Source organism: Pinus tabuliformis, chromosome 4_1, assembly GCF_031772625.1.
Source record: "Pinus tabuliformis cultivar Carrire ecotype Pingquan chromosome 4_1, CPIR1, whole genome shotgun sequence".
Taxonomy (NCBI): domain Eukaryota; kingdom Viridiplantae; phylum Streptophyta; class Pinopsida; order Pinales; family Pinaceae; genus Pinus; species Pinus tabuliformis.
Window position 1 is genome coordinate 695,565,498 of NC_142303.1, and position 26,759 is coordinate 695,592,256.

Here is a 26,759-nt window from a genome sequence, read left to right on the forward strand (position 1 = left end):
CCAATAGCAACAAAATGTGTATAAAATAGATCAATAGGGGATTAATATGGATTAAAATTGTAACTTAGATCTTTGTTTTCATGTTCTGTGAAGCAATTATCCTTAACGATTGTTCTGTAAGATAGTATAAATGTAGTAGCTTTGAGACAATCCTTACCTTTTTATTCTTGTCTTTGCATAGAGAAGGTAGGATATTACAACTATTTTTTACAAAGACATATAATGGATTTTGTACTTATCTTCTATTCTTTTATGCAGCCTAATGTTAACAAAAATATCAATTGTTCTTGTAAAAAAAGAGTGTTCTAGGTTGCCAATTTTATTTCAATTTTATTTCATAGCTTGTCCAAAACCAAACCGTGTTTCCTTTTATTGGAAGAGATGAGTGCATTTTCATTTAAAGTATGCTTAAATTTCCTTTTTCAAATATATATAGATGCATTCTCATTGGGATAAACGTAATGAAATAGTAAATCTCCAATGTTAAAGATATTTATAAACATTACAAAGAAGATCCTTGAAGAAAAAAATTAGAAGGAGATAAAAACGATTTAATGTAAAAGTTTGGATATAATGGATACCTAACAATGATACAAAATGATATATGTAAATCTCTTTGGAAGCTAGGAGGTATGTAATAGGAGGAAGCTCCACCCCAACATTATATGACAACTAAAGTCATATTTTTGGAAGTCAGTAACTCAAATTCACTGAATGTCGAAGGATAATATTTTTTGGATTTAACAATGAGAATAGAGGATGTTGATTGTGATACTTAGAATTGTTGAAATTCACACTGTAGATCAACATATTATGCAATATACTAAAACACAATACAAGATCTACTTCTACAACACTTTGCGGAAGCTTAATCTAATTGAGCAATATCAAGAGAACATATATAACTGAGAATGAGAAGTCAATCACACATAACACAAAAGAAATAAACCGGGGAAAGCCTCAGCCTAAAACCCCAACTCTGTATTATCATACAAGTGGAAAATAGTCACAGAATTACACAAAGCCTTAGCTTGGAAGCCAACCAGCTCTCAGTATAATCCCTCTGCTTCTCATAGATAGTCAAATGCCTCTCACAAACCTTCTCCTCTGCCCTCCAAGCCTCCTATTTCCTTGCTCAATTTTTCTTGGGGTCCAGTGCTTCCACACATGTGAATTCCCACCTCACACTGGTCACTTGGCCTAGTAGTAACTACACAATCCTGAAGGAGATAAATCCTTCTGCATAGATGAGTTTCCTTTATAGAAAAAATCCATCTAACTGATAGTACACTGTCCCTCCTCTGATCTCAACTAGGTCTTTGTATGAACTAACATGCATGAGTTATTTATGAGAGAATACTCAGTTATCTGAATTGCAATAGTTACATGCATGCAAGCATTAACTAACTGAACTTACATTAATTCAACAAACTATTTGAATTAATGTAACTGGACTTGACTCAGTTAACTGAGCCAACTAATTACAACTCATAATTACAACTCATCCTTATCCTTTAACTGATGGATAAATTCCTTAGTTAATGGAGAAACTATTGCATGTCCCCACATAGACTTCGTGTTTGATTTTCTACAACTAAAAACTCATGGTGAATTAATTAATTATTTTACATACAACTGCTAAGATCAAATTCAAAATTTACTTCACTATTTTAGTTCAGGGACTAACTAAAATAGGAATCTATCCCGAACTGCTAAAAATAACAATGCTATTTTTAGCACTTCCATTTTTCATTCCTTGTTGCTCAGTCCAGCACTAGTACCTGAACTGCTATTTATAGAAGTGCTATTTCTAGCATTTCTTGTTGCCATTTTCAACACTCCCTCTCAACAAGAAAGGCTTCAACTCGAACTTGATCTGGAACCTTTGGAATGTTCTACATGCAACGCTTCTTCCAAGTGTCGACGCTCCAGCAACTATAGAAACAAAAAAAAAACTCCCAACTGAAGCTCTCTCTTATGCTGACAAGTGCTCCCTCTCTAGCCTCTAAGCTGCTGCAACATCTCCACGCATCTCGCATTGTTGGACACCTCTCTGTGTCACCCTGCACTGGTGCAACACTCATGTGCCTCTCACATTACTGCAACCTGCTAGCTCTACATAGTCATGGGACTCCTGCACTATAGCTCTCTCTGCTACTCCATCCGCATCTATCTCTACCCACTTAGCCAAACCTGCTACTCCTCATCGGGGCTCCTGTAGCAAGGTCTAATCAAAGAGGTTGGGTACCTCAATGATCCTACCCCTATTCTAGCCTTCTTGGGACTATCACTCCACATCGCCCCACCTCTGACCTGGAGGTATCGATGCATGTGATCCCTCTGCCCACCTGGCTCAAAATTTCCCCCTACTGGAGGTCTCTACATGAGTAGATGTCTCTACTCTATCTCGTCTTGGCTTCCCAAGTTGTGGATGCTCCACAACTTCCGAAAGTTGCTTCACCAATCGTGGCTCCTCCATAATCATCTAAGGCTTCTCCTATGGCTGCATGTTGAGAGGTAATGTACTCTCCCTCTCAACCACCAAGTCTCCATTAGTTGCCTTGCTCCTCAACGCTTTGCATGCATCTTGAACCTCAAGAGCATACAAGTTCTTGACTCGTGAACCGATCTGCTTCACCTGTTTAGTGATTATGTGTCTAAGGAAAACCTTTCCCTTACTGAAGACTACATCATAGCCTCTGTCTTCCAGCATCGCGATTGACACCAAGTTTTTCTTCAGTCCTGGTACATACTTGACATCGATCAAGGTAATGCGAGCTCCATGCTCCCTTTGAAAAACAACTGTGCCTACACCTGAGACACTATACTTTTCATCATTACCCATCATGATCTGCATCTGGAGATCCTTCTCCTCCAAGGTACTGAAAAAGCTCTTGCCGCCGATCATGTGGAAAGAAGCTCCAATGTCAAGAAACTAACCACTTCCCACCATGGATGAAAGCATGCATGTGAAAAGTGTGAAATCCAACACGCAGTGTGAGGCGATTGCCTCACCTTCTGGTCCTTCCACAGATCCCTTCTTGGATTTCCTCAGTGGACAATTTGTAGCAAAATGGCCCACCTCATGACAACGAAAGCATCGCACTTTCGATTTGTCAAACTTCTTCCCACCATGGGAAGAACTCGAATTGGAATGAGAATCCTTCTCCTTCCCTTTCTTTTCCTTACTCGCTAAGGCACAATTTTCTTCATCCTCCTTGGATGAATAAGATCCAACTCTGGTGCTTCTTCTTATCTCCTGCTACATCAGATTTGACCAAAGTCATTCCCAATTTGGTAGTTTTTCTCTTCCATTAACTGATTATTGGTAGTTGTGCCAACTCTTAGGAAGACTGAGGAGTGCAAGACTCAACATGTCATCATCAGCGGTCGTGATCCCTACACTTCCAAGCTCATCCCTGCAGGTGGTGAGCTTGTTCAGATATGTAGAGATCGTGTCACCCTTTTCACACTTTATCTTATGAAGCTTTCCTTTCAGTGCCATCTTCCTCTGATCGTTATTGTTCTGATATAGATCTTTCAATGTTTTCCACATTGAAAGTGGTGTCTCCTTCCCATGGAGGCTCAAGACAATGTGGTCTCAAACTCCCTCCAGGAGGATTCTCCTTGCTCTAGCCACACATTTCTTCCATTTCGCCAGTTGAGTAGCATCAATCGGCTTGGGGACTTCTTGATCAATAAAGTCCTTTAGACTGTTATCATCTAATACTGCCTCCATGCGATCCTTCTAGGCTATATAATTTGAGCTGCCATCAAGGGCATACTCGAGTCTTTAACCACTAAATGCCATAGGTGAAATTAAGATGTGATAATAAATCGATTTCTATATTCAGGAACCACAAAATTCGAACTTCTCCTTCTTATATATTGTTCTTTGCCTTGATCACCTTTGCTCTAATACCATGTAGAAATTCCCACTGTAGATCAACAGATTATGCAATATACTAAAACACAATACAAGATCTATTTCTACAATACCTTGCAGAAGCTTAATCGAATTGAGCAAGATCAAGAGAACACATATAACTGAGAATGAGAAGTCAATCACACATAACACAGAAGAAATAACCCGGCGAAAGCCTCAGCCTAAAACCCTAACTCTGTATTATCATACAAATGGAAAATAGTCACAGAATTACACAAAGCCTTAGCTTGGAAGCCAACCAACACTCAGTATAATCCCTTTGCTGCTCATAGATAGTCAAAGGCCTCTCACAAACCTTCTCCTCTTCCCTCCAAGCCTCATATTTCTTTGCGCAGTTTTCCTTGGGGTCCAGTGCTTCCACACATGTGAATTCCCACCTCACACTACTCACTTGGCCCAGTAGTAACTACACAATCTTGAAGGAGATAAATCCTTTTGCATAGATGAGTTTCCTTTATAGGAAAAATCCATCTAACTAATAGTACATTGTCCCTCCTTTGATCTCAACTAGGTCTCTGTCTGAACTGACATGCATGAGTTATTTATGAGAGAATACTTAGTTATCTGAAGTACAGTAGCTACAAGCATGCAAGCATCAACTAACTGAACTTACATAAATTCAATGAACTATTTGAATTAATCTAACTGGACTTTAGTTAACTGAGCCAACTAATTACAACTCATCCTTATCCTTATACTCAGTTATCTGAAGTGCAGTAGTTACAAGCATGCAAGCATTAACTAACTGAACTTACATTAATTCAACGAACTGTTTGAATTAATCTAACTGGACTTCAGTTAAGTGAGCCAACTAATTACAACTCATAATTACAACTCATCCTTATCCTTTAACTGATGGATAAATTCCTCAATTAATGGAGAAACTGTTGCATGTCCCCACATAGACTTCATGTTTGATTTTCTACAACTAATTAACTCATGGTGAATAAATTAATTATTTTACAAACAACTGCTAAGATCAAATTCGAATTTTACTTCACTATTTTAGTTCAGGGAATAACTAAAATATGAATCTATCCCGAACTGCTAAAAATAGCATAAAATAGAAATGTTATTTTAGCACATCTATTTTTCATTCCTTATTGCTTAGTCCAGCACTACCTAAACTGCTATTTATAACAGTGCTATTTTTAGCACTTCTATTTTTATCATTTCTTGCTGCCATTTTCAACAAGAATCAAGTCTTCACACATACTATTATGCTAAATAGTAAAGGATACAATATTTTGAATTGACCAATTACAATAAAAGAAATTCATTTTGATAGTTAATGCTAATGATTTATGAAGAAATGATGATTGGGATTGATGACTTATATTAATCGTTATTCTATCTAAATGGTTCATTTAAATAAATCTTAATAAAATAGCTATGTGTTTTGAAATTGTGTTTACAATATATTTTATTTTTTATTATGAGGAGAGGCACTGTATAGCCCAGTTAAGAGAGAAGTGTAGGCATACATGTTTGTAAAATTTAACATATACATTTAACACTTATATATGGACTTAGTAAAAATATTAAAACATATAACAAATATAATGTTATTTAAATATTATGTATTTATTAGTATCAATATAATAGTTCTTTGGATCATCAAAATTTCTTAGAAAAGTCTGAAGGTAAAAGAGGTGAAGAAAAATTAGAAGATCCAAGAAGTGAAATATAATGAAAGGAAAATAAATAATTATGACCATCTAGATACCATCGTCATCATCAAATAGGAAGAAGGGAACCTAAAACCCACTATTTATCAACTCCACAATTTTTTCTTCTTTTTCTTTTGCTGGTGCAAGAGACAAACCTTCTATAGCATTAATTCAAAAAATAACTTACATAATTTACAACCACTCATGCACAGAGTGGACACAAAACCAAGGTGCTATCTACTAATGGTACTAGCTTTTTAACCCAAAACAAGTGAACGACAGACCTGAAAGGAAACCAACCTAAAACATGCAGACAAAAGCTTAACGATCAGTTTTCCACAATAGCACTCACTAAAAATGCCAAAAGAAACATGGTCTAATCCACATCTTAAACCAACGGCAGAGATGAACATCTGATCAGGAATGGCTAACCGAACATAGTACCCTGGGCCCACAAAAAGCCCAAAAAATCCTGAACGTTGATCTCAATCAACAAATCCAATGGTGGAAATGAAAATCGCACAACCCCACATGCCACTTTTTAACGTGCGATCAAGGCAGTTTTCCAAACGGTCCCACTGCCACATGTTATACATTGAATGGGATCGCTGCAAAAAAGGTAAAACCGCTTCCCGTTCACGGGTCTTGCGATCACCCCAAAACCGCTTTGGATAAGAAAATTCGTCAGGAGGCGAGAGGTTAAGGATGTCGGGGGTGCCAAGGGCTCCCTGCTCCCAACTGCACGTCAAACCAGTGCTACCAGTGACATTGAGAGAAGAGGCCTCTGTCTGCCTATCTGAAACCCTTAGAAAAAAGCCACCGGCTTTGCCACCACTGAAGCCCTGAATGAGCATGCTTCTCTGGACATCAGACCGCCAAAGCACACTACTCGTTGTAAAACCAATAATGTACATTCCTCTGCTCATATCGCTTCTGGGTTATCTGTGCTACTCTCCATGGTCCTGTTCCTAAACATAAATCAGTCTTCCTCGGCCTAGTCATGGCATTTCGCCTTGAGACTTTGCTGAGGTAGCTCTTGCCATTTTATAGCAAAATTTTCCTCTGCGCAATTCACTCCTTGATTAGCCAGGAGATCCGCCAGCTTATTGGCTGATCTTCGAACATGTTTAAAATTTATTGTACGGAGACCTAGAAGGTGGTTGTCCATCCGTTGAAAGATCTGAATGAGCCTCCAATTTTTTGAGACCTTTTTCAGCGCCGTACCCCAGCTGATTCTCTTGGTTGAGTTAATGATTAACTTAGAATCAGCTTCAACAATCACATTGTGCCGATTAACTTGAAGCAGGAATTCTAAACAATGTTCCATAGCCAGAACTTCTGCCAAATTGTTGGTGGCTCTTCCAAGGTGACCATGGAAAATAAATAGGATGTTCCCCTTTTCATCCCTTAAAACACCGCCATGACCCCCCTCTGTCCGGGTTGCCCTTTGAGGCTCCATCAATATTGAACTTCAAAAAACCCTTGGGGGGAGGTTGCCAAAAATCAAGCTTAGAGTCTCTAAAGAGAATCTTCCCGACCAGGCTCTGAGGAATCAAACCTTGTAATCCTAGCTGGCAAAGAATCCTCCAATCAGGAGCCGAGGGAGGATTCTCAGGGAGATTACGGACAATAGAACCCACTGTCTCTTGAAGTTGTTTTAGGATCTGATCAAAAAGGTAAAGGAGCGGTTTTTTTTCCTCCTTGAAGATCCTGTTATTCCTTTCTTTCCAGGTGTTCCAGATGATGAAGCCCGGCGTTAGAGCCCAAGCAATGCTAAGGACTTCATTATTCAAAAAATTGCTTCTCCACTTGCTTAGGGTGTTGATGATGCATCCTTTGTCCCTATCCGACTTTTGGAAGATGGAGGCGAAAGAATCCCACAACTTGGAGGAAAAGGAGCAGTTGTTGAGAAGATGCTCCATTGTTTCCTCCTGAACTTCACATAGCTGGCACCTGGAAGGCCCCAAAACACCCCTTTTCCTAATATTGTCCCAAGTCAAAATCTTCCTGTGTTGCACCAGCCACATGAAGAGTTTAATTTTCATCCAACCTTGTTGCCTCCAAAGTCTTTGCCATGCTTTGTCCGGAGCCTTGGAAGCCAAACCAAGGAGAATGATTTTAGCCTCCTTAAGATTAAAGGTGCCCTCATTGTTATGTCCCCATCTTAGTTGGTCATTCCCTTCTGAAACTAGAATTTTCCTTCGATCTAACTCTTGCATTAGCATTTCAGCTTTGTCTTTTAAGGGGTTGTCATCCCTGAGATCAAATATCCTCCATGTTCTCCACTTTCCTACGCTGTTGGTTTGATCCCAGAAATCCTTTACTTTGGTTAATCCTTTAGCATCTGCCTCTGCCTTAAGTTCCTTCAATTCCTCTTTCAAAAGAATGGGTTCCTGTTGCCATCTGTCCTCCCAAAACAGAGCTAAGTTTCCCTCTCTAATTTCCCAGAAGCCATTATCTTGGACTAGACCTCTATTGTCCCAGGCCTTGTTCCATATGTGTGATCCCTTAATATTTCCATCCATTCTTATATGATCCTCACTTTGCCATGAACTGGCATATTTTTCTTTCCAAATTGTAGCCCATTGAGCCATTGGTTCTTTTAGCCATTGCCACCATAATTTAGCCCCTAGAGCTTTGCTTAAGATTTCAGGATCATCCAATCCTAGGCCTCCATGATTTCTGGGTTTGTAGATTTTTTTCCCAGGCTACCAAGGCCCATTTTTTCTTATCTTCCCCCCTTGCCCCAAAGAAATTTTCTTTGTATGTTTCTGAAAAGTTGCAAGACTCCTTTAGGAGCTGGGAGAGCCGAAAGCATAAAAACTGGGATTGATTGTAGAACAACCTTTGTGAGCATTAGTTTGCCAGCCAGGTTTAAGGACCTCACAGTCCATTTCCTTATTTTATCTTGCAGTTTATTGATCACCGGCTCCCAGATGCTTTTGTGTAGAGGCTTAGCAGTTAGAGGAACCCCAAAAAATTTTGAGGGGAGAGAATATCTTTGAAAGCCTATAATTTTAGCAATGTTCCTTTGAATGGCAATATTAGTATTGAAGAAAAAAATCTTAGATTTGGAGAGATTAACTTCCATACCTGAAGCCTTGGCAAATTCATTTAGAATTTGTTTGAATGCATAAGCTTCTTTGACTGTGGGGATTCCTTGCAACATGGTTTTGTCCACAAACTATTGATGTGTCCAAGCCTGTCCACCATCAAAAAGTTGGAGACCTTTGATCTTACCAACTTCTTTAGCATGTTTGATAGACCGACCCAGTCCTTCCATCATGAGGATGAAGAGAAAGGGAGAGAGTGGGTCCCCCTGTCTGAGGCCTCTAAAGGGAAGAAAAATTTCAGAAGGAGAGCCATTGACCAGAATAGAGAAGCTGGAGGAGGTGACGAGGGCCAAGACCCATCTCACCTAGTTGTGATCAAACCCAAAATCTATGAGTATTTTCCTGATATAGTTCAAGTTTAGTTTATTATAGGCCTTAGCAATGTCCAATTGTATGATCATCCCAACCTTTCAGTTGATAGTCAGAGAATGAACTACCTCATGTGCTTGAATGATATTGTTAAGAATTTGCCTTCCTTCCACATATCCAGATTGTTCCACAGAAACCATGGAAGGAAGGAGAGGTTTGAGTTTATTGGCCACCACTTTTGATATTATCTTGTAGACCACATTACATAAAGCTATCGGTCTAAACTTGTCAGGAGTTTGAGTAGCCTCCTACTTGGGGATTAGGGCAATGAATGAAGTGTTCAGAGCTTTTAGAATAGTTTTATTCATCCTGGAATCTTCAACCACATTCAGAATATCCTGTTTAACAATACTCCAGCAGGCCTTGAAGAAATTGACATTGAAATCATCTGGTCCAGGTGCTTTACCATTTTGCATTTCTTTGAGCACTTCGTTGACCTCATCTTTGGTTACTGGCTTGTTGAGGTTGAAATTGTCCTCACTGGACACCAGCATAGGAATGTGTCTTGTGAAGTTTCTGATGGGATTCTCTCTGTCATAACAAGTTTCTTTGGCTATGCCTCGAAAGTGCTTGACAAGAGCTTTTTCTATCTCTGAATGAGAGTTGTGAAGCATGCCTCTCTCATCCTTGATCACTAAAATTTTGTTGTGAACTTTGTTCGCCATAGTGGATCTGTGGAAGAATCTAGTGTTTCTTTCTCCCTCTTTGAGCCATTGAACCCTTGATTTCCAAAATATTTCCTCTTGTTTGCATAAATCCTCCCATTCTTGATTACATTTGGTGACCTGATCATTCTTGGTTTCATCAAAGCCATCTGTGATAAGGGCTTGGTTGAGTTCCTGCATTTTACCCTCTACTGCTTTTTAGCTACAAAATTATTGCCATGTTCATTCCTGTTCCATTCCTTGAGCCTGAGCTTGATGTGTTTTAGTCTTTTTTGAAAAAGAAACATTTTGGTGCCCTGAATGTTCAAAACTTTTGACCACCATTTGGCAATGTTACTGGTGAAATTTGGGTGTGAAAGCCAGATGTTTTCAAAGCGAAAAGGTCTATTCCTTGGAGTACCAATACTTTGCATCTCTAGATGAATCGGCTAGTGGTACGATCCTCCAAAGGGTAGAATTCTTGCTGATATTTCCTTATCATTGAGCATAAGGTCTTAAGATATCTTGAATCTGTCTAATTTTGAAGCCACCTGAGATTCTCCTCCTCTTTTGTTGTTCCAAGTAAATATGCCATTACTAGTTACAATATCCACTAACTTCATAATATCTGTAAAAGACTAAAACTTTAGGGAGTCTTTCCTTTGAACTCTGGTTCCACCGTTTTTCTTTGAAAGTGATTTAATCATGTTGAAATCCCCTCCCAGTATCCATGGAATGCCTGAATGCCTGTCTTTGAGTTCCTCTAGAGAATCAAGAAATTTTAGTTTTCCTTCCAGTCTTTGGGGTCCATACACATTTTTTATTAGGTAGGTTTCCTTATCGCCTACAAGCTGGATGACCACAGAAAGATATTCTCGAGATGCCTCAGCATCTAAGATATCTATTTTCTTTGGATTCTAGAGGGTGAGTATACCCCTTGTTGTATTCTCCGCTTTGACTTCCAGAAACTCATAAATATGGAGCCACTTGATATGAATCTCTTTTATTTTTTTGAATGGAACATTTAGTTTCCTAGATGAAGATCACATCTGGAGCTATTTGTTTCATTCTGTTACTAATTAGTCTCTGCTTTCTTTTACTACCAAGACCTCTAATATTCCAAGAAGTGAACTTCATGAGTAAAGATTGGTAAATGAGTAGCTAGTTAGATCTTTCATCTTACCTGAGTCTATCATTAGCTTTCCACATTCCATCAATAGCTCGTTCTGCTTTTTCTTGCCTCTTTTTTTTCTTGGGTTTCTGGGTGCTAATCCAGGTATGGGTTTCACCATTTTTACCCCTTCACTGCTTTTCCTTTCCTTGCTTCTTTGCCTCTTCGAACCTTTGTTTTTGGTTTTCCATATATCTAGTTGTTGGACTCTATTGAACTCCTCTAAAATTAAAGAGTCTATCCCTTCTTTGGTTCATTGAATCAAGAAATCCTCCAGATCTAGATTCTCTTTCTCAAGAATCACCTGAAGTTCTTGGTCCTCCGTTTCCATCTCACTTTGGGTCATCTCATGATACATTTCTGTTTTTGCATCACTCACCATCATTTCCGTCTGCGGATTCTTATCTGGTGTTTGTTCCTTGCCTTCTTCTTTCCCTTCTTCCATTAACCCTTCTCCTTTTGTCTGGTCTGCTATAATTACTTCTTCTTCCTCTTCCAGGACTTACACCTTGTTTTGACTGGTTTGTTGTCCTTCAGATTTTTGTGTCTTTGAACCCTTCTTGCTTCCTCTTCCTTTGTTTGCCACTTTGTGAAAGCTTTCAGAGTCTTTCATTGTGTTAGGTTTACTTTTATTCTCTATTTTAGTGAGAGGGAAATTCCTGAATAAGTGCCCATGTTCATGACATTTGCGACATCTGAATGGAATATGTTCGTAATCTACAGTTTGAACCCATTCTTCATCATAAACTTCCAAGATTACCCCATCTGGAAGAGCTCCAGAGAGATCCATCTCCACACATATTCTAGCAAAGGAAGTATACTTTCCCTTCCTAATGGCTTTAGAAGCTTTAACAAACCGTCCCAACTTATTTCCTATAGTTGTTAAGGACTCTATTTTCCAATAATCAAGCGGAAGAGAATATAGCCTTACCCAAATCGGGACTGAAGTAAAGGTCTATTCTGGACGAAATTCATGATCCAAGGTCTCATATAGAGACCTGCAGCAGCAAAGAAGTAAGGCCCTCCTTCAAAAACTCTATCCTTATCTTCGATGTTTACAAAAACCACAGTAAAGAAACCCTTTGATCCTAGGTGTAGGTCAATGCTTCCTTTTGGTTTCCAGTGGTATCTTATCCACATTTGTAAGGCTTTTTCAATGGGCCATAAACCCATGAATTTACAAATGATTGCATAGGTTTGCATATGTTCCCTGTGCGCCTGCAGAGCAGGCTCATTTAAAGTAACTCTAGGAGTTACAACAGCTTTGGGCTTACATGGGCCCATGTATGCTTTGTTTGTTGTTCCCTGTTCCTTGTCTTCTTCCTCATTTTCTTTAATAATATTATTCTCCTTGGACTTTTGTCCATCTTGTTCCTCTTCACTATTCCTATTCCTACCCTTTGAAGGTCCTCTATCATATTCCATAGGTTTTTTTCCCTGCTGGTCACGACATGTTTGAAGGAGGGAGTGGGGCTCCCTCCTTTGCGCCCCTCCATGGATAGCTTCCCCTACAACAGCTCGGTAACCCTAGTTTTTTGTTCGCCTCCATCACTCCAGAGATTGTTACTTAACTCTACAAAATTTTAATGCCTTAGGCAAATTAATAATATATTTCAAACTTATATTTTTTACCTTGGTTGAGTTGTCTCATTTAGTTCAACTTGAAAATTCTAATAACTCACAAAGATCCAAGGTCAATATTCTATATCTCATTGCTTCTAGAATTTCCAGTGATTTTTGGAAAACTTTCAACTTGTAAATTTACAACATTAAGTACTAAGTTAGAAAATAAAATAATATTATATTTAAACTGTGTGAAAAGTTACCATATTTCCAATAAAAGCATTATTTTAGTAAATGTTAATAATATAAGTGGATAGGTATTGTTTTTTCCAATGCAATATGTTATTTACCTTATTATGATGTTATTTTTTATATGATAATTTTATAATTATATTTGTATATGTGAAAAGCTAAATATGGATTTAGAGATCCAAGGTATTGAAACTTCATCTTTTAATATAAAAGCATAAAACATAAAACATATATAATGTAAATTTACAAGTTCGGGGAAGAATCTCCATGATTAAGAACATTATTGCATGTTTTTTAAAATTATATATATTTAACTTATATATTAATTAATTTTATAATAATTTAAAATAAAATAATAATTTAGTTAAGATAATTAATATTTTAATATTGATTACGAATAACTAAATATAAATTTTTAACTCCAATTTAATTTATATAATTGTATTAATATAAATATAAATATAATAACATGAAAAAGTTTTTAAATCATTGAAACCAATCAAACGATTAATTAAAATGTTACTCGACTATAGCGATGTTGTCAGAACCATAAACATCTTAACACAACCAATATTAAATGAGGGGATGTAGAACTCATTATATATATTTAACTTATATATTAATTATTTTTATAATTAATTAAAATAATAATTTAAAATAAAATAAAGATTTAGTTAATTTTAATAGTTTAGTATTTTGATGTTGATAATAAATAATTAGATATAAACTTTTAACATCGATTTATATTATATAATTGTACTTAACATAAATATAAATATAATAACATGAAAAAGCTTTTAAATCATTAAAACCAACCAAGCCATTAATTAGAATGTTACGCCATAACTATTTTAACACAAGAAATATTAATATATATATTTAACTAATATATTAATTATTTTATAATTAATTAAAATAAAATTATAATTTAATTAATTTTAATAGTTTAATATTTTGATATTAATAATAATTTATGATAACATGAAAAAACTTTTGAATCATTGAAACCAACCGAACCATTAATTAAAATGTTACTCGACTATAGCGATATTGTCAGAACTATAAACATCTTAACGCACACCATATTTAATGCGGGGATGCAAAACTAATGTCAAAGTGCTTTCAAAGCATTAATTGGAATGTTAGTCCTATATCGATGAACCATCAACATCTTAACACAGACGATATTAAACGGGAATCTAGAACCCATGTCTAACTAACTTTCACTTGTGAACGTTGGAGAACCGGTTAGGTTGGATAGTCAGATAACGAGAAGTAATGAATGCTTACCAGAAAAAACAAAAAGTTCAGACGGAAAAAGTGAACGTTAGAGAACAGGGTTGGTGGGATGGTAAGATAACGTGAACTAATGAATGCTTACCAGGAAAAAGCAAAAAGTTCAGACGGAAAAAACCGAAAAGATCGAGAGGAATAGGATCGGGAATCGGGATAGTGCGGGTTGTAATCGAATTGCTGTTGGGTGTTGGGTATATAGGGACAAGGGAGTAGTTGAATTTGTATTTAATCATCTTTTCATTTAAATCATTGTTGCTCGGCTCTTCTGCTCTGTTATGCTCATCTGTTCTGCTTTGGCTCCATTTGATGTTTGTTTTTGGTTTGATTGAGCAAGGCCATGCTCTGGGCTTGGTTAGAGCCTATTATTACTTGATTTTATTATGGGTAATTCCTTTTTTATTTGAAGGTTTATGTTTATTTCGGTTTCTCGCTTGGATTTGAAAATGAAAATACAGAACAGAAAAACATATTGAAATGAAAAGGGAGGTGTTCTGGGTGTATACATTATGGGTTCAGAGGGGAAAATCCCAGATAGTCTTTTAACCTGTATTTTTAAGACTCATTTTTCCATGGACGGAGGCTCCAATTGCGTAATGTAATCGAATATGTATTTATGGGGGTAGGCGCTGTCTAACAATTTATTTGCCCTTTCCTTTGAATTTTTGACAGGCAGAGAGATAGCAACTGAGTAGAGGCCGCGAATTTTCCCATATAAACGCATGCATATACAAGCTGCATCGCATGGTATGCAGTGCATCCTGACTGGATCTTTTTCGATTGAACTTAGGTAAGTGGGTATTTTTTCTTTTCTTGAAATGAGATTACACCCATGCAATTCACATTGATTCTATGTCGAGTATTCCATATTTGTGTTTGGTGTTATTGTAGCTTGAGAAAATAGGCACCTGAGTGGTTTGAATCAGATGGAGGATGAAAATATTTTGGGCAAAAATAGAGGGCATTGTCTATACATTATGGTCTAAGTTGACGAAGCAGAGCATCCATGGATGGAGGAGAGGATGAGAGGTATAATTTTCATTTCATTTGAATGTGTATTGCAGAGCTACGAGTCTCTCAGGTCCATGCATTTAATCAGGGTGGAATTTATGTCAGGAGATGTTTTGTGTTTCTGTGAATGTGCAGTGCAGATTTGTTGTTGGATATATCCGAAGCAGAGGGAGGAAGATGCATTAAGTCGTGCTCTGGTTCGAAAATTTCATCGGCTCCAAATGCAGCAGAACACCTCTTTGTTTTTACTTTTCTTTCCAAGCTTTTTACAAGTGCAGAGATAGTTTTATGGTGAAGAGGGAGGCTCAGGAGGCCTTCCCATACCTTTACGAGATATCGTTTACATAGCTTTTCCCTAGATATCGTTTACATAGCATTTCTATATTTTAAAATAGAATATTTAAATTATATTTAAAAATAATATATTTATTCTATTTAATTTTTATTTGGTTTACTTTGTAATTTTCTTTATCATTTTAATAATTGGTTTAGGAAATGGTAGGACAGTTATTGTTAATGTTTAAAACAATACATATATGTCAACTATTTTTCCATTTTCGTATTTTGTAGTTTTTATTTGGGATATCCGTTAAATTACATGTATTTTTATCTTTTGAATAAGTTTTGAGTTACATGCTTTGTAACTTAAAAAGTAAAAGTATCATCTAATATTTATATTTATGTTATAAAATAAAAACTTGAACTTTTTATGTATTATTTGGTAATTTCTTTTATAATTTTAATAATTTTTTAAATTAAAATGTTTTTATTTTCTTGATTGAAACTATATTTTTGTTGAGACATCCTCTCCCTATTTTAATAATGATAATAATGAGGTTTTTTTTAGGTGTTTAATTTATCTTTCAATTCATTTTTGAAATGTATTATATTTTAGATTTTGTTTATTATTTATTGTCACTTTTTTAACACTATTTTCTTTTTCTTACTCTTAGAAATGAGAGAGAGAGGAGAGGAGAGTTGGGTAAGAGAAAAAGTGAGAGAGGGATACAAGGGACAAGGGAAGAAAGAGAGAGGGGAGGAATAGAGAAGGGGGGGACAGAGAGGGCAAGGGAGAGGGGGAGAGGGAAGGAGGGTGACATTGAGGGAGTGAGAGGGAGGGAGGAATTGAGAGAGAGAAGGTGGGTGTGGGAGAGAGGGTGTGGGAGAGAGGGAAGGAGAGAGAAAAGGGAGTGGGAAGAGAGTGAGTGAGGGAAATATCCAAGGGAGAGATAGAGAAGGAGAGAGAGAGAGAACATGGATGAGAGAGCCAGGGATGACCAGTGTGTGTGAGAGAGGGAGGGAGAGAGAAAAATAAATAACATGTGATGGAGAGGATATAGAGAGAAAAAGAGAGACATAGTTAGAGAGAGAGGGAGTGTAAGAGAGAGAGAGAGAGGAGTTGAGGTGGCGGGAGAGGGGCAATAGAGGGCGAGAGAGAGTGATAGGAAAAGGAAGAGAGGGAGAGGAAGTGAGAGTGGGAGAGATAATGAGAGAGGGGAGATAATGGAGAGAGTGTGGGAGAGGTAGAGGGAGAGGGAGAGACAGAGAGAATAAGAGAAAGAGTGGGAGACAGATGGAGGAAGGGGGAAGGGGAGAGGGAGGGTGTCATAGAATGAGAAGGAGAGTGAGAAAGTGGGGGGTGAGAGAGAGAGAAAGAGATAGAGAAAGAGGGAGAGGGAGCAACAGGGATTGTGAGGGAGTGGGAGACATAGAGGGAGGGTAAGGGGATGTGCTAAGGGGAGGGAGAGTGGGGGGGAGAGGAAGAGAAAAAGGGAGAGAGAGACTGATAGGGAAAGGAAGAGAAGGAGAGGAAAAAGGAGAGGGAATGAGAGAAAGAGAGAGAGGAGGGAGGGGAAGGGGGATGTCGTGTGTGTGTGTGTGTGTGTGAGAGAGAGAGAGAGAGAGAGAGAGAGAGAATGGATGAAGGGGAGAAGGGGGTGTAGAAATAGAGGGATATAGGGAATGATATGGAGTGAGAGGGAGAGGGGGACGGGGAAAGAGAGTGGAAGGGGGGGAGGAAGGGTCGAAGAGAGTGAGAGAGGGAGAGATTGTGGTAGGGAGGGAGGTAAGGGGAGAGAGAGAGGGAGGGAGGGAAGAGGATGGGTTGAGAGAGAGAGAAATATAGAGCGAGGGGGGGCTAAGAGAGAGAGGGGGGGAGAGAGAGGGAGAGGGAGAGCGAGAAGTATGGGAATGTGGGGGGAGAGAGAGAGAGTGGGGGGCAAGAGAGAGAGAGGTAGAAAGGAGGATGGGTAGAGAGAGAAATAGAGAGCAAGGGGAGATGAGAGAGAGAGAGAGTGAGCGGGGGGGGGGGGGGGGCTGGATAAACAGTGGGGGAGAGGGAGAGGGAGAAGGATAGGGAGAGTGGGAGAGAGTGGGAGGAGAGAGAGAGTGAGCGGGGGGGATAAATAGTGGGGGAGAGAGAGAGAGAGGGAGAGGGAGAGTGGGAGAGAGAGAGAATTGGAGAGAGTGGGGGGACGAGAGAGAGAGAGAGAGAGAGAGAGAGAGAGAGAGAGATGGGGGGAGAGAGAGTGAGTAAGTGAGAGAGGGAGAGTTTTAGGTAGAGCGAAGAGGCAGAGGTGGAGAGAGATAGAAGGGAGGAGGGAGAGAGACAAGGGGGTGGAGAGAGAGAGGGAGAAAATGATAGAGAGAGAAAAAATGGGGGGAGAGAGAGGTAGAGGGGGAGGGAAAGGACAGAGAGAGGGTGATGGGGAAGGATTAAGCAAGGGAGAGAGCGAGAAGGTTGGGAGAGAGAAAAAGGGGGAAGAGAGAGGGAGGGGTGAATTTAGGGGGGGGGGGAGAGAGAGAGAGAGAGAGAGAGAGGGTGAAAGAGGGAGAGGGAAGGAGAGAAAAATGTGGAAGGATGTAGAGGGAGAGAAAGTGAGGGTGAGATAGAGGGAGGGAGAGCATGAGGGAGAAAGATGGAGGAAAGGAGGGTGATCAAGAAGGAGTGAGCACGGGAGAGAGAAAGAGGTTGGGAGAGAGGGAGGAAGAGAGGCACTCAGGGAGAGGGAGAGAGAAAGAGAAAGCAAGGCAGGGTGAGTGAGAGAGATAGAGAGAGAGGGAGAGAAATAAAGTGGGAGGGAGGGAGAGGGAAGCAGAGGGAGAGAGAAGGGAGGTAGACAGAGAAAGAGTGAGGGTGACATAGATAGGGAGGGAGAGAAATATAGTGAGCAAGGGTGAGCTAGAGAGAGATAGAGAAATTATGGGGGGAGAGGGAGAGATTGCAAGAGTGAGAGAGCAAGGGAGGGAGTGTGTGTATGAGAGAGAGAGAGAGAGAGAGAATGAGGGAGTGAGAGAGAAAGTGGGGGTGTGAGAGATGGAGAGGGAGAGAAGGGAGTGTGGGAGAGAGGTGGAGGGAGAGGGAGAGAGAAATGCGTTGGGAAGATAGAGAGAGAGAGAGAGTGGGTGTGATGGGGCAAGAGCGAGTGAGGGAGAGTGTGAAAGATTCAGAGAGAGAGAGGGGAGAGAAATAGGGATGAAGAGAGAACATGGAGGAGAGAGATAGGGATGGTGAAAATAGAGAGAGAGAGACCAGGCAAGGGAGAGAAAGAGAGTGAGGTAGAGTGGGAAATAAATAAAGAGAGAGAATGGGGGGAGGGAGAGGGAAAGGGAGAGGGTGTGAAGGGAAGGGAGGTATATGGAGAGAGAGTCAAGGAGGGAAGGAAAGAGAACAAGGGAGGGAGAGAGGGAAAAGGAGGTTGAGAGAGAGAGTCAAGGAGGGAGGGAAAGAGAGGGTGAGAGAGAAAAGGAGAGAAAGAAAGGGTGATAGAGGGAGAGGGAAGGAGAGAATGAAGGGGAGGAAGTTAGAGGGAGAGAAAATGAGGGTGAGATAGTGAGGGAGGGAGGTGTAGATAGAGGGAGAGCATGAGGTAGGGAGAGGGAGGAAAGGAGGGTCATGCGGAGGGAGTGAACAAGGGATAGAGAAAGAGGTTTGGAGAGAGGGAGGGAGGGAGAGATGCATTGAGGGAGAGGGAGAGAGAGAGAGGAAGAGAAAGGGAGGGTGAGTGACAGAGTGTGTGAGAGAGAGAGAAATACATGGGCAGGGTGGGATAGCGAAGCAGAGAGAGAGAGAGTAAGGAGGTAGACAGAAAGAGAGTGGGGTGCGATAGCAAGGTAGGGAGAGTGAGAGAGATAAGGAAAGGGGGGGAGAGGGAGAGGGAGAAAATACAAGAGCGAGAGAGTGAAGGAGGGTGTGTGTGTGTGTGTGTGTGTGAGTGTGTGTGTGTGTGTGTGTGTGTGTGTGTGTGTGTGTGTGAGAGAGAGAGAGAGAGAGAGAGAGAGAGAGAGATCATGAGGGAGTGAGAGAGAGAGTGAGGGTGCGAGAGAGGGAGAGCGAGAGAAGGGGTGTGTGACAGAGAGGGGAAGGGAGAGAGAGAGAGGGATAGAGAGGAAGTTCGGTAGGAATAGAGAGAGGGGGGGGGGGGGGGGGGCGGACGGGGAGAGAGTGAGTGAGGGAGAGTGGGAGAGATTGGGAGAGATTGAGCAGAGAGAGATAGGTAGGCAAAGAAAATATGGATGAGAGAGCTAGGGATGATGAGAGAGAGAGAGAGAGAGAGTGATCCAAGATCCTTTACTTATGGATTCATCAGAATTACATGAAATGAAGCTTATTAACCATGGAACTTAAAAGCACATAAAACAATGTGAAAATAACACAATAAGTAAGAAACCATGACACAAATATTTGATTACGGAGTTCATTCAATTTGGACTACATCTCTAGGCCATGCTCAATAGTGTGGAGGTCTTCTTTCATTAAGTGGCACAAAATAGATAAAAGTACAAGAAACATTCAATTACAATCCTTATACCTCCAAGCTGGAAGATGGATGAAGAATGGAGAGCTTAGCTTCAGAAACAGATAAGACCACAGAAATTCCAACAAAATATTTTCAAAAATGCCTATCCCAACACCCAATTTGGATATCGGTCTATTTTCACCCTCTTGGAACCTCTGTGATGCTCAAGGTGAGGTTCTGACCCCTACTTCTAGGTCAGGTTACTGTTGCGTACAATGTTCTTAACTATTGACCATTCTCCCTCCTTTTTCTTGTGTAGACCATTCCATATATATAACTTGATTGATCGACTCTTCAATTTCCGGTAGTTCCAAACAGGTGACAAATTTTAGTAGGCAGGCATTTCCAATAGAGATTCTGGGGCCGTGAATAGTACTTACGTAACAAAACCTATTTAAACATAAAATAATCATTTAATACCGTTTTCACATGAATCGGTGTATTCCCTTAATCCCATCAGATTTATCAGTGTCGATAACCCATCAGCATAGAGATCGCAAATCACAATCAACATTTCAATTGGTCGACAGACCGAAGCCTTTACAACAAGCGCCCTATGATAACAGCAGACCCAATGGGCTATTAAACACAATACATAATATATCGAGTCTAGAGGCCTCATCGTAAATCGCAATCGGTGGGAACCGAAGGTTGGTACTCTATGCAACTGAATCCCTCTGTGAACTGCAATTGCAATATCATAAATTGCAACCTGACTCTGTGATTGCGATATATCGCATCGCAAATTGGCTTGCCCTCGGGGCTGATTCTTTAACTCTTCCCTCCTTGCAATCTGTGATTTTGATGTATCGCATCGCAACCCTGTCTTGCTTGGGGCTGATTCTTTAACTTCGACCACCTCCAATCTACGATTGTGATATCACAAATCGCAACTTGGTAGTGTTGGGTCTGATTTTCTTAAACGTCCACCTCTTCTTTCTGCGATCTGCGATTTGCAAGATCAATGGTGACTTACCACTTGGTGCTTCCCCATTTGCTGAGATATTTGTCACATCACTTCCCTGCCACCTGTCCAAGTCAAACTTGATCTTTGACTTGCTCTAACCTCTTCATATGAAATCGGATTTGAGTGTCATTCACACCCTTCGAATCAGGATTACAAGCACTTCAATCCGATGCTAAGTTTATAGAGTTTCTGCCACTTTGAGTTTTGAGCCCTCTTATCATGCCACTGGTACTTTTTAGATATCTACCTGGATCAATCCTCCCCACTAAGAGCTTTTGGACCGCCAAAATCATAGGAATAACCATGACAAAAAAATGTGTATAAATTGAAATTTTCATTGAGTCCTTTTATTTTTACATAGTTTGATAATATAGTTATCACATTGTTGGGTTTGGAGCCTAATTATCTTTTGTATTCAAAGGTTTCAGCCAGATGTATACCCCAAGAAGACTATACACCCCTCCATGCAGGGGGGCTAATCCCCTCGGCTGGGGAGTCCAGGGGCCAGCGGTCCCCTGGCGGGGGCCCAGGGGTAGTGCCCTTGAACCTAAAAATAGATGTAAAAATACCTTGTAAAAGTCTAGTAATTTCTAGTCAATATGGACCGTTCATTAGGCGGATGATTTGACAGTAGAAGTTATGTTTATTTTAGGGTTTTTTGACCGAGAAGGCAACCCCTCACTATATATGAGGGAATTGTATTATGTCTATGTAGGTCTGTATTCTAAGTGAGGAAGAGAGAGGAGATTGAGAGCGAAGGGGGGAGTTACAACAGATCGGTTGTAGGTTGTATCTCTTTAGTTTGCTGGATAATATAATAAAAGAAGGACTAGCTGTTTCTCTGTGGACGTAGCCCAAACTGGGTGAACCACACATATCTGCGTCTCTCTTGTATCTTTAATTATTTTGTAAACTAGCATAGATATATCTTATATCCAAATCTACCAAGCACCAATAGTGATCAATTCCACAGTTAACCTAGATCTATGTTTATACTCTTACATTCCAAAGTGGATTTCATCAAGTCTTTAATAGCCTCATCATAAAAAATACCATGGGATAAGTAATACCATACGATTGTAAACCATCATTTGTAAACACGTCAAATGGCTAACTCAAAATTATCTTAGCTGCTATGACCCAAACATCTAATAGGCACCTCTCCATATTCTAGTAAACATTGAAATTTACAGGTGTAAATGTTTACATGGCATCCTACAATATTGGGCTATATATCACCTCTTGACACAATCACCATGTTAACTTAAGATAAGTTAAAAATATTTATAGTAATGTCAAACCAATTAGTGACAATGAATAGGTCAAACATGGGACTGTTAGCTAAAAGAGTATCAAAACATGTAGGGGTGTTAAAGAATCTCTTAGTAGGAATCAATTAAATCACATTAGTATATCTAACATCATAGAAATATATTATGGTAATGGTAGACCATATTCCTTGATGTCTTATTTTTGTGTGTTTTACTCTCACCCCAAAGTTTCTCATGACCTAGTGGGGAGTTGTCTAATGCATGGAACACATCTGAATCGAAAAGGGGCATTGACTAAAAGCATGTATACCCAACATAGAGTGGATTGACTCTCTGTATTGAGTATCGGCCATTGAGTAACATCATGATTGAGTACAAGCTGGTAGGTTGGCAAGCCTAGATTTTATGGCTTCTCCTATTTGCATGATGGTGTTTCAAGTATATCAATGTAAGATTTGGCAACAAGTGCTTCCCTTGCAAATTTTGCATTGAAACTAGTCTACTAAAAAAATGACTAAGTAAAATATATTTTTATCCTAAAATTTCTAGGCCCCCATAGTACTTTTAGGAAGCACCAAGAGGATGTTCAAACCACTTAGACAACCTAGAAATAATTATCAAATAATTATAATTTTTTTAAAACAATTTATGATTAATTATCAATTAACTGAAATTTGTAAAAAAAAATGTCATAATAATGGTACAAAAAGTCTATAGACATCCATTTGTGACCCTTGTCTCAAATAAGCCTAGGAAGTCCACTAAACACTCATTATCATTGAATCATTCTATTAGGAAAATAATTTTGTTGTACATGGAGTTTTATTTCAAAAAACAACAATGTCACATTTATAGATTCATTAAACCACATGTGAGGGAAATACAAGTCAATAAATGGCTTCTGACTTATTGACTTATATGATATTATTGCAAATACAAGTTATTGATTTAAGAATACATAGTTAGAAAAAAATGTAGATTAATATCAAAATAGACCATTTAAAATGCATTATCAATTAATTTAAAATATTTAATTTGTAAAATTTGTATATTTACTGACATTGAGATCTATATTTCAATAATACATTATATTTATAAATATATACTATGGAAGTATATAACTAAATAGAATTCTATTACCATAGGCCGTTCATCGAGCATACAGGGGTAGCAACATTCACTGATAAATCATTTTGATAATCAACAAATACAATTTTCACAGTTTATTTCATGCATCAGATAGATCTATACACTGCTCATACATGTGTATATTTTTATTTTTTTATTTTTGCAAATTATGGATGAATTTGCACTGCTATACCAAGACAGATGGCTCGGTCCATCTCTGATACAGGTATAATACTTTATGCAGTTGATACAACTTGTAATTTTCAATATTAATGTAATGAAAATTACGATTTTTGGAAAAAAATAAATAGAATTCAATAAATAACTTCATGTCTTGTTGACTTATATGAGATATAGTGTTTTTAAAAATTGAAATTTACAAAATTTCAATATGGATGGGGAAATTAAATACCATATTATGGTGAAAAAAATTAACTAAATTCATTTATGTGTCATCTCTTTAATGAGTCTGAAATGTCCACTTAATACTTATTATCAATTAATTATTCCATGTTTTATTAGGAAACACATTTCTTTATATATAGAGTTTTATTTCAAAAACAACAATGTCACTTTTTGCAATGATATCAAACAACATGATGGGCATATCAAAGTGAATAAATGACTTATTTATTGACTTATATGAGATGATTGTATATATAAGTGTTTGATTTAGTAATACATAGTTAAAAAACATTATGGATTTTTGTAAAATGATATCTTTTAGTAACATTAAGGTAAAAGATATTTTGAAAAATGCAATGCATTTATAAAATTTTATCAATACATATAACTAAATAAAATTTAATAAATAAATTAATGTGTTGTCTCCTATCACATTTTTTCTATTATAAATAATTTATTTAGAAATTGTACTTTGGAATTTCTTAATGTGGATGGGAAAATAAAATGTCATGTCATGCAAAGTATTTAAAGACATCCCGTCTCTTGAATAAACATGATAGTCCACTTAACATTAATTATCATAGAGTTATTTCATGTTTTATTATGAGAAATATTTGGTTTTGCATGGAGTTTGATTTCAAAACGTCACATTCATACACTCTTATAAAAATGCATGGTAGGAAAATGAAGGTCAAAAAATGGGAACGACTCATATGAGATTATTTGCACACACAAATAATTTATTTAGGAGCACATCTAAGTTAGAATTAATTATGGATTGAAAATTGAATTCCTAAAAATTTAAAGAGTTTGAAGTGAGTGATCTATTTTCCATTACCCATTGGCCTAAATGGTCCACTTAACACTTTATATATATATATATATATTTTGGAAGAAATGATTTATAGTTTATGGCTATTATATATCACATTAATGCATTCATTTTATTCAATATAAATAAGTAAAAATGGATAGTATAACTTTGTGCTTTATTAGCTCATAGTGTATGATTTTATTTTATTTAAAAATACAAATCTAATAAATATTATCAATGGACAAAACAATGAAATTTGTTACAATTCAAAAAGTTCAAAGACCTAAGTCATCTATTATACATGTTCAATGAAACCTTAGTTTTCCAGTTAGCTTAGAAGTCATTATCAATTAATTATGTCTTTTTTAAGAAATGAAAATTTATTCACAATGCAGTTTAATTTTAAAAATTATATCACATTTATACACTCATATTGATAAATTTTATAGGAAATTAAAAGTCAAAAATCAGATTGGAATTTAAATAGCATAAAGCATTTATCAAAAAAATTGTCTATAAACATTTTAGGAAGACTTGTACCTTTATTTACATTGAGCACTATTTCAAAATTTACATTGAAAATTTATATGAGAACTAATAAATATAACTAAATAGAAATTAATAAAAAAAAATTGTCTTAATGGATCATATAAGATGATTTTAATGACAAATAAGTGATTTAAGAAAGTCAGTTAAAATAAACACACACATTATAAAAATAAGCCTTAATGCATCAAATTCAATGTAAAATGATTATAAACAATAACAAAAATGTATATTAATTTAAAATTTAATTCCCATATATTTCAAAAAAAACATACCAATTAATTCACAAATAAGAATATCCAAGTTGCATTGAAAATTGGAATGCTCTAGTGAGAAAATTTATTAACAAAATTGTATTCTTCCATTAAAATGAAGTACATGTTATATTGAACATTCAAATGTACTCACATTCCTCTTTGATATGATGAAGTGTCTTAAGAAATGGAAATAAAACATGCATAAGTCAACTATGGTGATCTTGTCATATATAGGATTTTATTAATATGTGTTTTGACAATAACCAACAAATTGAGAATGATGCTATGATGTATCTATTAGAAACACATTTGATTCTTTTTATTTATCTCTATATTTGGATCAAACATTACTCACTATTTTCTCATAGACTTATATTGTTCTCCCTCCTTTCACATTTCTTTGCAAATGGCAATGAGGCTATCCCATATAAATTTAAAGTCCCCTATATCGACATTTGATTTTTAAAGTACTTTTAAAATGTACTTGTTAGTAACATATAATGTCCATATGACAACTTCATAATTTTTAAGCAATACTTTAACACTCTCGTCTTAGAATGCCTAAAAAAATCAACTTATCGCCAAACTGCCAATGTGGTTCTCTTTGAATATGATAACATGGTCAATTTCTAGTGTATGATTAGAAGAATAATCCATCCATTTCAAAGGTCAACCATAATTTGACTTAAATTAAAACCATCAACATATAGACTAAAATCACATATATGACTAACATATCTCCACTTCATTACTTAATAATATAAATAAAATAACACTTCATAACATTTAAAAAATTATGGTACTACATATTATGAGTTTTTTTAAATTTGTAACAAAGATAATTTTACATGAAATTAAATGCAAATAAAAAAACATTTTCTACGTTTTCATCTTCCTTCTCAATGTTATCAAACCTTGGCCCCCAAGATTTGCATTACAAAAGCTCAATCAAATTCCAATAATGTCTCTTATGATAAAATTGTGTAATGTAATACATATTCAATACAACATTGGTAATGGAAGACAAACATTAAAAATGTAACCCTTAAAAAGGTTTAACTTCTATTAGATTTCTTTTACTTGTTTTTGTTTCAATTGATTTTGAAAATAGAGTAGTTGAATGTGAACAAACCTTTCTTGCATGGATATTTGGAATAAGAAATATACATGAAGCAACCAAAATTTTTCTATTAAATGGAAGAAAGAGTAGGTATGTAGGATGAAAAGGTCCTTGTATGAGTTAAATTAATCACCAAGCGCGTGGTATCAAAAATTTGGTGGATCTTTGAGCATAGCCATAAGTAAAAATATCAAGCATTTAGAGTAGAGAAAGGAATCACCACACACATGTTGAGAGAGCTTTAAATATACTTCAAATAAAAATCATTGGGATGAAGAGAGATATATTCCTTGCAATTTTAGGCTTAATACTCAATGTTAATGATTCACACTAGATATAACTCTTAAATAGTTCTCTAAGGAACTTCAAAAAATATGAATTGTTTTAGTAGAGTTTATAATATTAAAGAAATGTAAATCA